General features: G+C 36.4%; 1 protein-coding gene across 1 annotated transcript in view; it reads left to right on the top strand.

Annotated features, from left to right (window-relative positions):
- The window catches only part of LOC100356485 (protocadherin-15), a 1,660,811-nt gene that overhangs the window by 1,205,827 nt on the left and 441,563 nt on the right, over positions 1-13,421 (top strand).

Below are 13,421 nucleotides of genomic sequence, written 5' to 3'. Positions count from 1 at the left end.
CTTTGCATTCAGATACACACAAACACACTCTGTTCTATTTTATTGGAGAATCCTAACTGATACAAGGCCCCCAATGAAAAGGTTATTTCTCTAAAAATAGATACAGTGTTAAGGGAAATGGACTTTGAAAAATTAAAACCTAAATATCTAAGGGAAATATATAATCAAGAAATCACACATTTCATAGATTCCTGTTATAGCTGTCCATCAGATCTGCCTGAAATTTAATCAGAATGGCAATGAGGAGTAGACTTCAGATCATGTCACTTCTCTGCCTCAAGGCTATGAGAGCTTCTCAATGAATGATCTATACATGCCTTCCTTTACCGTGACCTATACAGTATTACACAGTCTTTTTCTAAAAGACTTTATTTGACAGTTACAGAGGCAGAGAGAGAGGTCTTCCATCCACTGGTTCACTCCCCATATGGCCCAAATGGCTGGAGCTGGGCTGATAAAACACCAGGAGCCAAGAGCTTCTTCCAAGTCTCTCGCGTAGGTACAGGGGCCAATGAACCATGCCTATATAGGATGCCAGGACCGCAGGCAGAGGTTTAGCCTACTACACCACAGCACCAGCCCCTAAGGGTTACCTCCATTGACATCTGTCTTTCCCACCTTCTTCATGGCCTGCCTCCTTTCCTCTAATCTGACATACTCTTCACTTGAGTGCATTTGTCATGTGTATCCTTTTTCTGGGATGATGTCTTATGGTATTTTGCAATGGCTGTCTCCTTTACTTACTTAGGTTTCAACACAAAGGTTCACTCTTCAGAGAAATCATCTATGATTATACTGTATACAGTAGCCAGCTTTCCTCAGGAATTACGTAGTAAATGAAGTTGTTAGGTTTTCTACTGATTAGTTTGAAAAATTTATTTCACATCCACTTGTATAATTGATTAATATCTATCTACTCTGGAATATAAACACTTTCAAACTAGAACTTGGTATTATTTGCTATCTTATCAACCTCAGATGTAGGATATTCAGTAAACACTTATTTCGGAGAAAAAGTTTTCTCATCAAGGCATATATAATTCACTTTATAAAATAGCTGCATAGTGTGACTTTGTGTGAATGTACATTATTTCATTGGTCTATTTCATATTTTCAAATTCTGTGCAAAATATTAAGTAAAGAAATAATATATCTTTAAAAATACCTATATAATGTTTTATATATATATATATTTGTACATATGAATGTAGATAATTTTATGTGTTATGGAATACTACATGATGTTTTGATATATATATATATAGATATTTTTATAATGTCTAAATCTATTTCCTCAATCATTTCTTTTTTTTAGCTTTATAACATCATAATGTTTTATTGACATCAGAATTGATTATAATGTCAGAACGATAGGCAGATAACATCACAGTGGCTTTTAAGACTTCAATATAGATAATTACATCACAATGGTAGTTTATCATATTCCAGTTGAATTTTTGGCATTTTTAATTTTTTTTTAACTTTTATTTAATGAATATAAATTTCCAAAGTACAGAATATGGATTACAATGGCTTCCCCCCATAACATCCCTCCCACCCGCAACCCTCCCCTTTCCCACTCCCTCTCCCCTTCTATTCACATCAAGATTCATTTTCTATTCTCTTTATATACAGAAAATCAGTTTAGCATACATTAAGTAAAGATTTCAACAGTTTGCTCCCACACAGAAACATAAAGTGAAAAATACTGTTTGAGTCCTAGTTATAGCATTAAATCTCAATGTACAGCACACTAAGGACAAAGATCCTACATGAGGAGTAAGTGCACAGTGACTCCTGTTGTTGACTTAACAAATTGACACTCTTGTTTATGGCCTCAGTAATCCCCCTAGGCTCTTGTCATGAGCTGCCAAGGCTATGGAAGCCCCCTGAGTTCACCGACTCTGATCATATTTCGACAAGGCCATGGTCAAAGTGGAAGTTCTCTCCTCCCTTCAGAGAAAGGTACCTCCTTTGATGACCTGTTTTTTCCACTGGGATCTCACTTGTGGAGATCTTTCATTTAGTTTTTTTTTTCCTATTTCCTCAATTATTTCACATTTCTTTGGCACAGACATCCAAAATCTGAACTTCTAGTTTTTTTATAGAGAAGCATATAGTACATTAACAATATTGCATATATAATTTCAATATAATTTCATCTGATATATTTGATGTTAGCAAAACTAAATTTGTTACATATTTCTTTCCTTAATTCTTCTTGATTAAAATGGATAATGGAAGACTTGATAATATATTTTGATAGTTTTAACTGTGTTGTCCAAGTTTGTTTTGGGACTCAGGAGACCATTAGGAACAAATTTATGTAGGTAATACCAGACAAAATGATAAGTATATCTTGGAATATTATTCAGAAATGATTTCAAGTTTAGAAGTCATAACTTGTAGAGTTGACATTTTGATAAAGCTTTCTTCTTTTCCTTTTTTTTAAAAAAAATGTATTTACTCATTTATTTGAAAGACAGGGTGACAGAGTGTTGGAGAGACAAAAGGGGGGAAAGGGAGAGAGAGAGCTTCCATTTGTTGCTTCACTGTCCAAATGACTACAACAGTCACCACTGGACTAGGTCAAAACCAGGAGCCAGGAGCTGCCTCCAGGTCACCCATATGAGTGGCAGGCCTTGAGTACTTGTGCTGTCATCTGTTGCCTTCCCAGGCACATTAGCAGGAAGCTATACTGTAAGCAGAGCTGTCTGGACTGCAACTGGCACTCCAATTTGGGATGCTGGCATCACAAATGGTGGCTTAACTCTGACCCAGATAAAGCATTTTTTTAAGTATAATATTTCTCTGCTATTGTAGTTCTAAAATAAATTTGACTTTCAGGCAGCAATGCCTCTGATCTGCACCTGGTTTACTAACATCTCTTGCAGATATATATAGAAGAGAAATAGACAGTGGGTAAAACAACAACTTTACTTCCCAAATGATGTTAGTTCATGATGCCATCAATATCGCTGGGGGAAATCTTAGATGGAAGCCACTGCCACTCCTATCCCTGATTCTTGGTTTGCTGCTCACAGTCCATTTGTCACACAGCAGTCACAGTTATCTTTTCAAAAGCACAAATCGGTTCAGGTTACTCTCATTGTTTAAAAAAAAAAAAGCTCCAGTGGCTTCAATTATGGCTGGAATAAAAATGCAGCACCCAAATATGACTTAATCACTCTCTGTATGTTGCTATACAGTCAGGACTTGTATCTGCTCTTTGGCTTTTCCTTGTTTGTTTCCAGGTCCAAGATTTTGCTCTTCTCTGTGCTGTAAAACTGTTCAGTCAGACCTGGCGATGGTTGGTACTTTCTCATCCAGCAAATCCAGTTTTCAGAAAATAGCATCACATCTTGAGTTTCTTGACAGTCCATCCTAAAGGGTTGCATTTTCTTTAGACAACAAGAACAAACTCATATGTATTAATCTAGAAAGGTTTAGTTTGCTTTCACTTGCCATAGAGAGGTGAATACAATTTATAATAGCTCTGTTATATTTTTTCTGAGAGTTTCATTGAAGCACGCAACTGCACTGTGGCAATATTGGTGATTTAAGGTAAAACAGTGATACAGACTAGTGAATAGTTTATAGGACAGTTGTTTTCATCTTACTGAAATTGAAAAAAAAAAAACACACCATGGCAAGATATTCAAAGAAACATTACAGGTACTATAAACATTTGCACTGATAATGTGGAAGAACTGTAATAAACATCTTACAGAACTCTCAATCTGCAATAACTAAAACCTTGACAGACAATTGATCCAAAGATGTGAAATGAAAGAAACACTTACTCTTTTAAAAAATACTCTAAAGGTGACATTTTCAGACAAGGAGAAAATAGGAATGATTTAAGTATGTTTCTATCAAGAAGCGTCTCTTTAATATGATTTGAGGGTCTTGTAAAACAGTTGGATTTATCAGCATGGCATGCATGCATTGGGTTCAAGAGTTACTTAAAACGCTACTTTCTCCTTAGAATGCTTGCTTCTCAGTTTGGTTGCTTAGGTAAGAACTGTCAGAAGTGAGGAACTTCTCGGATTGCATTCTTAAGTTATAAATACTTTCTGTGTTTAGAAACAAAATTTTACCACAAAATAAAATTTAAATATTATATGTATGACAATTAACAGACATTTAATCCTAAAACTTAGATTTTCTATGTATTAGAAAATGTTTGATTTCTAAAGCAAGTGTGATGAGACTTTCAGCTGTGTTACTGTAGATGGTTGGATTCTGATTATCATCATTAAAAATAGCAATATATTTCCATGTTGAAATATGCAGAAGAGGGGTCCGGCGTCATAGCTCACTTGGTTAAACCTCCGCCTGTGGCGCCGGCATCCCATATGGGCACCAGGTTCTAGTCCAGGTTGCTCCTCTTCCAGTCCAGCTCTCTGCTGTGGCCTGGGAAGGCAGTGGTAATGGCCTAAATGGTTGGGCCCCTGCACCCACATGGGAGACCAGGAAGAAGCACCTGACTCCTGGCTTCAGATCTGTGTGCTTTGGCCATAGCGGCCATTTGGGGGGTGAACCAACAGAAGGAAGATCTTTCTGTCTGTCTCTCTCACTGTCTATCCATCAAATAAATAAAAAAAAGAGAAATATGCAGAAGAGTTTAGGTAATTATTCATTTGGACCAAAAAAAGACAGTATAGGTGATCACTTTGTTTCTAAAGATAAGTTCTAAAAATCTTTTATGAATTAGGTGTTTGGAATACAGAATGGCATTCCTTAGAACTTATGTAATTAATGATAACTAAGGAAAGTCCTTGAGACATATTTTTTCTGCAATTCGTTGATCTATAAAAATATAATTACTTTTTTTTCCAAAGAGAAAGTGCATATACAAAGATTTCAGGATGAGATGACAAGGTCATTTTGCTTTATCAGCAGTTCTGAGTGGTAGTTTCCCTTGTAGGCTTCTGCTCCATTTGGTGGGTGGTAGGAGTCATTCTGAGTCAAATATTCAGCCAGTTCCTAAAGCCACATCTCTCTGAAGGATCATTACTAACAGTGGGAATGATATGAAGAAATAACTCATAATTGAATATGATTTTCTTTGTTTTTACTACTCAGATGGAATTAAACAGGAAGAAATAAAGAATATGTATTTTAAACAGCACACACACAGTTTCAAAGTGAACTGAAAGCATTTGAAAAATAAAGACGTAACATGTACCAATGGGAGGCCAGTAGAGACAACTACTAGTATGTCTACCACGTGTTAGAGACATGATATAAATTCAAAACAGTAGTCATTTGTCCTTTTCTGCTTGGGACACCATAAAAAGATTCCATAAACCAAGTGGCTTATAAATAATAGAATTTTGTTTCTCACCATTCTGGAGGCAAAGAAATCTCTCACAGTGCCAGAAGATTCAGCTCTGGTGAGGGCCTGGTTACTGGCTCAAAGATGGCTTTGTCCTTCAACATTGGAGGGAAGAAGGGGTCTCTCTTGGACTTCTTGTTTTTAAGAACACTAATTAATCCCAATCCATGAGGACTCTTCTCTCATGATCTTGTAATCTTGCAAATGTCCTACCTCCTAATATCATTATTTTCCTGGTTAGTATTTCAACATAAGGGGCCCGCGCTGTGGCATAGTGGCTTAAAGCTCTGGCCTGTAGCCCCGGCATCCCATATAGGCATGGGTTCTAGTCCCGGCTGCTCCTCTTCTGATCCAGCTCTCTGCTATGGCCTGGGATACCAGTGGAAGGTGGCTCAAGTCCTTGGGCCCCTGCATCCGCATGGAAGACCTGGAGGAAGATCCTGGCTTCAGATTGGCACAGCTCTGGCAGTTGTGGCCATCTGGGGAATGAACCAGCAGATGGAGGATCTCTCTCTCTCTCTTTTTCTCTCTCTGCCTCTCCTCTATTTGTGTAACTCTGACTTTCAAATGGATGGATGAATCTTTAAAAAAAAAAGATTTCAACATAGAAATTTTGAGGAGTTACAAACATTTAGGTTGGAACACATTCAAAACTCAGAGTCTAAAGTAATACAATCGAAGCGTGTCTCATACTTGTGTTACATATACTACATTTGTACACAGCAATACATAACATTTAGGGATGAGTCCATACCAGTTAACAACCTAATTTCACTATCTCCAAGTAAACATGAACAAAAGCACATTTCTGAGCTTTAAAAATTAGGACTTAGGTATCTAAATCATAATATCATATTGAAATAAACCACAAAATTACTTGTAATTTAGATTATTTCAATACCTGAGCAGTTAAAGGTACTTTTGTTGCTATGATAAGCAGTATGATGTATTGATCTTTAAGATAGTAAACATAATTTTACATTTATTCCTATAGTAATATTTTGTATTTAGGCAATACAAAAGCAGCCAAAACTATAGTACAGTAACTGTAACTGCTATTGCAGCATTTTTGTGTTGATTTGAAGGGGTATCTAAGGACAAATGAGACAATACCTGAAAATATTTCAGTCTTCTTAGTTGTAAAGGATTCTGTGAAGTATCACAAAGGTAATCCCTCTGAGGATTGAGGCAATCAGTTCTCCCTTCTGAACTGCTTTCTTCCCCAGGTGCTAGGATTGTTGCTTCCTGATAGAAATTACTTGAATCCCTCTTTCAGAATTAACCTCTATTCAGAGAGAACCACTTCAGCCTTCAAACTCATGCCCCATTCCTGATTGCACCAGCGTCCTATGGCTTGTTGGTGAAAAAATATATTAAAGTCCAGTTACTGGGTTTCAATGTATGAAAACTCTGGTAGAAGAAGCATTAAGATCTTACTCACTTTTTGTGTTTGTGCCTAGATTGTGTTGCTTTTAAGCTCTTTCCTCTTCCCACTTCAACTTCTTTATTTCTTTAAAAGTTTATTCTTCTGTAAACTTTCCATTTGCAGTTCTACTACAGTGGTTCCTAGAGAAACAGTTTAAGAATTTCACTTATTTTGTATGAGAGAATGATAGAAGACTTCTATTCTGGACACGATTGATTAGACAGTTTTAAGAATTGTAAGGCCCTAATAATGTGTGTCTGACCCTTCCTCAAATACATTACTTCATGTTTTGGATGAGATCTGGAAATGGGTCTTAAAAGCCAGAGTATTCTGATTTAGTATGTCTGAGATGGGACCTAAGAATTTGTGTTTTCAAGAAATTTTAATATAGGACTTTTCAAATATATCTTAAAACAGAGAAAGGCCGGCACTGCAGCTCACTAGACTATTCCTCTGCCTGCGGCGCCGGCACCCCAGGTTCTAGTCCCAGCCGGTGTGCCGGATTCTGTCCTGGTTGCTCCTCTTCCAGGCCAGCTCTCTGCTGTGGCCTGGGAGTGCTTGGGCCCTGCACCCTCATGGGAGACCAGGAGGAGCACCTGGCTCCTGGCTTCGGATCAGCACAGTGTGCTGGCCACAATGCGCCGGCCATGGCAGCCACTTGGGGGGTGAACCAACGGAAAGGAAGACCTTTCTCTCTGTCTCTCTCTCTCACTGTCTGTGCCTATCCAAAAAAAAAAAAAAAAAAGTAATGTTAGCTGCATGAGCTTTTCATCCAGAGTCTACAACTTTGAAATTATTGGTTACTTCGTTCAACTCTTTTCATCTTGTCCTTCTTGATTGAAGCATATTTAAAATACCACCTCATTTTATCTGTTTCAGTGTATATTTTGAAATGTCATATCGCAATGGTGTTAGTCTGATTCTTCTTTGTCATCTTATTATTATTAAGAGAGAGATTGAAGAAATACAGATGGACAGAAAGATGACTTCCAACCCTAGTTCACTCCCCCCGAATGTCCACAGTGGTCAGGGGTACCCCTTATCAATGCCAGGAGTCCAGAACTCAAGGTAGGCCTCCCAGATGAGTGGCAGGAACCCAACCACTTGAGGCATCACCACTGCCTGCCAGAGCGTGCATTAGCAGGAAGCTGGAATCAGGAGTGGAGCTGGAACTTGAACCCAGGCAATCTGATATGGGATATGGGCATCCCAAGTGGGGTGGTAAACACTGTCAAACGCCAGTCTGTAGCAGTTAGTATTCTTAATGTGTCAAAATAGATCTAATAATACAGAAACAGTGAGACAAAATATATTTACTAAAGGTCTGGTATATAATCAGTGATGAATTATGAATGCATGTATATGAATGAGCGTGTATGTATGTGTTTTTTTTCCTTTGTTTTCAAGTGACCATCTTTGCATTATAACAGGTATGAAGTTAGTCATGTCCTTAAACATCAATCATTCTGGCTGATTTTTGATTATTCTATTTTTATTTAATAACATTATTTTACCACCTTGTTGACTTACACTTTAATTAGTAATATGTAAAAGTTTCCTTGCGTCTAACCACTAGTCTTTAGACATTACTAGAGAAGTTTTCAATAGGCCAGTTTATTTTTTTAAGATTTATTTATTTATTTGAAAGAGTTACACAGAGAGAAGGAGAAGCAGAGAGAGAGAGGTCTTCCATCCACTGGTTCTCTCCCCAATTGGCCATAATGGCCAGAGCTGTGCCAATCCGAAGCCAGGAGCCAGGATTTCCTTCTGGATCTTCCATGGGGGTGCAGGAGCCCAAGAACTTGGGCCATCCTTCACTGCTTTCCCAGGCCATAGCAAATAGCTGGATCAGAAGTGAAGCAGCTGAGACTTGAACTGATGTCAATAGGCCAGTTTCAACTCCTTCATTTTTCCTAAGAGCTTCTGTCAATAATCCTTTACATCCTAGTTTACTTTAATTTACTTTGTCTGAGACAATGATTCTCTCTCCTCCTTCTCTCTCTCTTGCTCTCTATCTCTGTGTGTGTATATATGTATGTCCCTCTCGCTGTCTTTCATATCATCATGAGCCAATTAAAAACTATCAGCATGATTGCATGAATGGTTACCCTTATTTAGAAAAATGACTATAAGTGATGCACTATAATGATACTTTTGAGTCGTTGGCATTGGCAGTTTGTATAGTGCCTAGAGTCCGTGTGTATCCAGAATAGAGGGTATGTGTGACTGTGGTATGGATGTCAATGATCTGAAATAGAACTGAAACCCAAGTTTCTATTCATTTGACATTTGGATTCAGATATCTATTAATGAAATTAATAGTATGGATTTAGTGTTTTAATCTTATCAAAATTACACAAATACAAACAGGACTGCAGCTGTAAAATATCCTCTCTTGCCCTCAGTCCTTTAAAGGATCATGTGGTGACAATCCTCAGATTAAGAATGATAGGCAAAAATGAGTTTGATGAAAGAAAATGTAAAAGTATATCTTTAGGCCATATAGGATTCTTGACATTATTAATAATCCTTCATAAAGAAAACACCAATACTCAGCTGAACAATACACTCCCTCCACCAATGTAACAAACATAGATATTAGATAATGAAATTCAGTCTTGTAGAAAAATGATATTTATAAGGAAGTGTTTTACACCATGCAGAACTTCAGTTTTTCCAATATAACTCATGTACTACAAAACAAGCAAATCAAAACAATGATAGAGTTGGTTTATGTCATAAAAATTCCTGGTGGATGACCACAGAGAAGTCTGATTGTTTTTAGATGTCAAATGCACATTATAGTGACCATTTTCTAAGCTATTACTCTCCTTAATTCACTTGTGGATGTACAGTTCATTGAAACTTGAAAAGGGGTTTTTGAGAAGTCAATAGCTTGAACCAACAGTATAAAATTGAAAATGTACAACAAGAAAGCTTTAGGATTATTGGAGGTCTTGAGCATACATCTAATGAAATATTTAATGTAAAACATATTGACCTGTGTCAGACCTTATGCTATTGGCGTACTTTTCATCTTCTCATCTACAACCTAAAAGAAGATGAAAGGGTAACTGGCAGTTGACTAAGTATAGCAAAAAAGATTGAGAACACATAGTGATAAGCAAAAGTTCATATCTTAAATATCAAAAAATCATATTTTTAAAGAACTGAAAGGACAGTTTTATATTATAAAATAGTGAGACAACTCTAGATTTGGTTGTGTTTATGCTATCGCTATTTGATGAATGCACAGATACTATGGAATTAGAGTTCTGATTTTTTTAAGGCTAGAAGAAATTATTTTTGGTAGTGTCTACATCCTGATTTTTGCCAAAACAGAAAATGAGTGTGGGAGCTGAAGGATATCTTAATTATAGATGATTTAGTTCTGAAATGAATTCACAATGGCTAGAACAGGTGCAAATTATTAGTTGGTTCTCTAGAAGTATTTATGAATACAATTGATTGAAAATATTTGTTTAAATTTTATTAAAATTTGTTGGAAGTAATTCCTTTCATACAAACCTTTGTAAGCTACATACCACAGCATTTTATTTGTACTTATGCTGGGATACCATATACTCATCACCATATCCAGTATTTGAACTTTTGGCTAGACTAAAATATTGTGATGGTCAATAGGCTTATAGTATCCCAGGAAGCTAGGAACTGGATCTTTTGGAGACAGTTCCTGAATAATTATCTACTCTCCCTTTCAAGGCAAAATATGTTAACTAACACTTCATATAATGAATGTTAAATTTGGAATGAGGACGGCTTTTGAATTTGTTATTAATGGAACAACTATATATTATTAATTTCTAATCGTGGCCAACATGGCCATAACAGGCAGCTCTGTGAGGACAGAAAAGCCAGGCGACAGAGGCATCTGAACTAATGTGGAAAAGTACAGTGTTATTTTTTCAGTGAAAAATTCAACCTTTATTTCAGACCTTGTTGAAATTTTAACAATTTGAGTACCAAAGAACTATCTCTGAGATTAGGTAATTAATTTCCCAGATAAATTTCTTTTCAGTCCTGCTTAGATCTTTAAAATATTGCTTTGTTAATATGTGTTTAATACACTGGAGAGGAATGTTCAAATAAGGTACACAAATTTTCTTTGATATAAAATTAATGAGCATCAACACACAGACACATACCTACATCTACTTGTCAAAGCTTTTAATAACTTGGTCTTAGTCTTTGCCTCATTCTAATCTATTTATTAAGGAATACTTAAAATCTTTCACTGTAATTTTAATTTTGCCATTTCTATACTTAATCTATTTACCCTCCCAAATCTGTGGAAGCCTGAAGGATCAAGTGAATCATGTGACTTAGTCTATTTCATTTCAGTGAAAATGCTAAGTTCCTAGTTTTATTTTGGTACTTTAAGAATTGTAATATCTACAAATACCAATTATCTATAATCACCCTACTGAGCCATGGAACACCAGAACTTCTTTGTCCTGTCTAAGTATAACTTTACACCTGATAACTACCCTTCTCCATTCCTCCCTTCTAATCTCACAGCCCCTGGTAACTACTGTTATACTCTCAAATTCCAAGATATGACTCTTGTAGATTCCATGGATAAGTGAGAAACTTGATTTGTCTTTCTGTACAAGGTTTATTTCGCTGAACATAACTTCTTCTAGTTTCATCCGCATTGTTGCAAGGGACGAATTTCCCTTTTTATGCATAAAGAGTATCAGTTGTGTATGTATACTGCATTCAGTTTATCCATTCATCCACTGGTGGATGAATAGGTTGATTCCGCATCATGGAAACTGTAATAGTGCTGTAGTGTACACAGGATGCAGTTCTGTAGCATATTTGAAAATACTTTCTCCCATTCTATAAGTGATCTGATGGCTCTGTTGATTGTTTCATTTGATGTGCAGAAGAACCTTAGTCTAGTACAATCCCATCTTAAAAATTGTTTTATTCAGATTTATATAAGGTGAACACATGTCATGTATTCTACATATACGGATTTAGGAGCACAACAATACTCCCATTTGTGTGTTTTTAGTTGTTTATGATTTTAGGGTCTTAAAATTTCACACTCTAATGTCTTGTTGAAGTTTTCTCCTTTCCTCTAGTACTTTAATATCTTAGGGCTTTGATGTTCTTTTTTTGGCACTTTTGTCAAAAGTAAGTTGGCTCTAAATGCGCGGAATCATTTTGGATAATCTGTTTTGTTAGCATGTGTTTGATTTTTATGTTCATGCATTGCTATTTGGTTACTAGAGCTCTGTAATTTGTTTTGAGAGCAGGTATTATGATGCCTCCAGCATTTTTCAATATTGCTTTGACTATTCTGTTTTTATTTCCGTATGAATTTTAGGATTGTATGTTCCAGTTCTATGAAGAATTTCATTGAATCTGCAGATTGCCTTGTGTAGTTGGGACATTTTAATAATAATAATTTTTCCAAGCCAGAAACATGGGACTTGTTCATTTTAGTACTTTGTGTTCTTCAATTTATTTCATTTTTTAAAATTTTAATTGCAGAAAACATACACTTTCTTAAATTTGTGCCTATGTACTTTTTTTACACAGCTATTGTGAATGGGATATCATTCATAATTTCTTTCTCAGCAAACCCATAATTGGTATATCAAAATGTGAACTTACTTTTGTTTGTTGATTTTGCATGCTGCAACTTCGTTAATTTATCAGTTCTTATGGTCTTTCAGTGAAGTCTTTAGGTCTTTTCAATTTATAGAATCATGTCATCCACGAGTTTGTATAATTTGACTTTATTGCTTCTTATTATTTTCCTTTTATTCCTTTCTCATTTCTGATTGTTCTGGCTAACACTTCCAGTACAAAATTGAATAAGCATGGGGGAATGGGCATCTGTCTCTTATTCCAGATCCTAAAGAAAAAGCTTTCTGTATTTCTTTGTTGAGTAAAATATTGGCAGTGGGTTTGTCATGTATAGCTCTTATTTTGTTGAGATGCATTCCTTCTTGACCTAATTTGTTATTTTTTAATCATGAAGAGATGCTGTGTTTTTTTCCCAGTGTCATTTCTATATCTGTTGAGATATATGATGCCTTCCCTTCCTTCTATTGCTATGATGTATTATACTTATTGATTTGTATGTTTAGAGCCATGTTTGCATTCCTAGGGTAAATCCTAGTTGATCATGCTGAAAAATCATCTTAATGTGCCGTTGGATTGGATTTGCTAGTATTGAGAATTTTTTGCAAGTATGTTTCTCATGGATATTGTTCCAGAATTTTCATTTTTTTGCTGTCACCTTGTTTAGTTTTGGTTATCAGGTTAATGCCTGCCTACTAAAGGAGATTGGAAGAATCACCTTTCTTTCCAATTTTGGGGAGTAATTTGAAAGTGATATGTCTTATTGTTAAATTTTTGTTAGAATTCAGCTATGGGACAGTGCTGCGGCTCACTAGACTAAACCTCTACCTGCGGTGCCGGCACCCTGGGTTCTAGTCCTGGTTGGGGCGCCGGTTCTGTTCCAGTTGCTCCTCTTCCAGTCTAGCTCTCTGCTGTGGCCTGGGAAGGCAGTGGAGGATGGCCCAAGTGCTTGGGTCCTGCACCTGCATGGGAGACCAGGAGGAAGCACCTGGCTCCTGGCTTTGTATCAGTATAGCAGCGATTTTGGGGGTGAAC

This window comes from Oryctolagus cuniculus, chromosome 15, assembly GCF_964237555.1.
Source record: "Oryctolagus cuniculus chromosome 15, mOryCun1.1, whole genome shotgun sequence".
In the NCBI taxonomy this organism is placed as follows: domain Eukaryota; kingdom Metazoa; phylum Chordata; class Mammalia; order Lagomorpha; family Leporidae; genus Oryctolagus; species Oryctolagus cuniculus.
The sequence above is the reverse complement of the archived record's forward strand: the minus strand, read 5'-3'. Positions and strand labels throughout refer to the sequence as shown.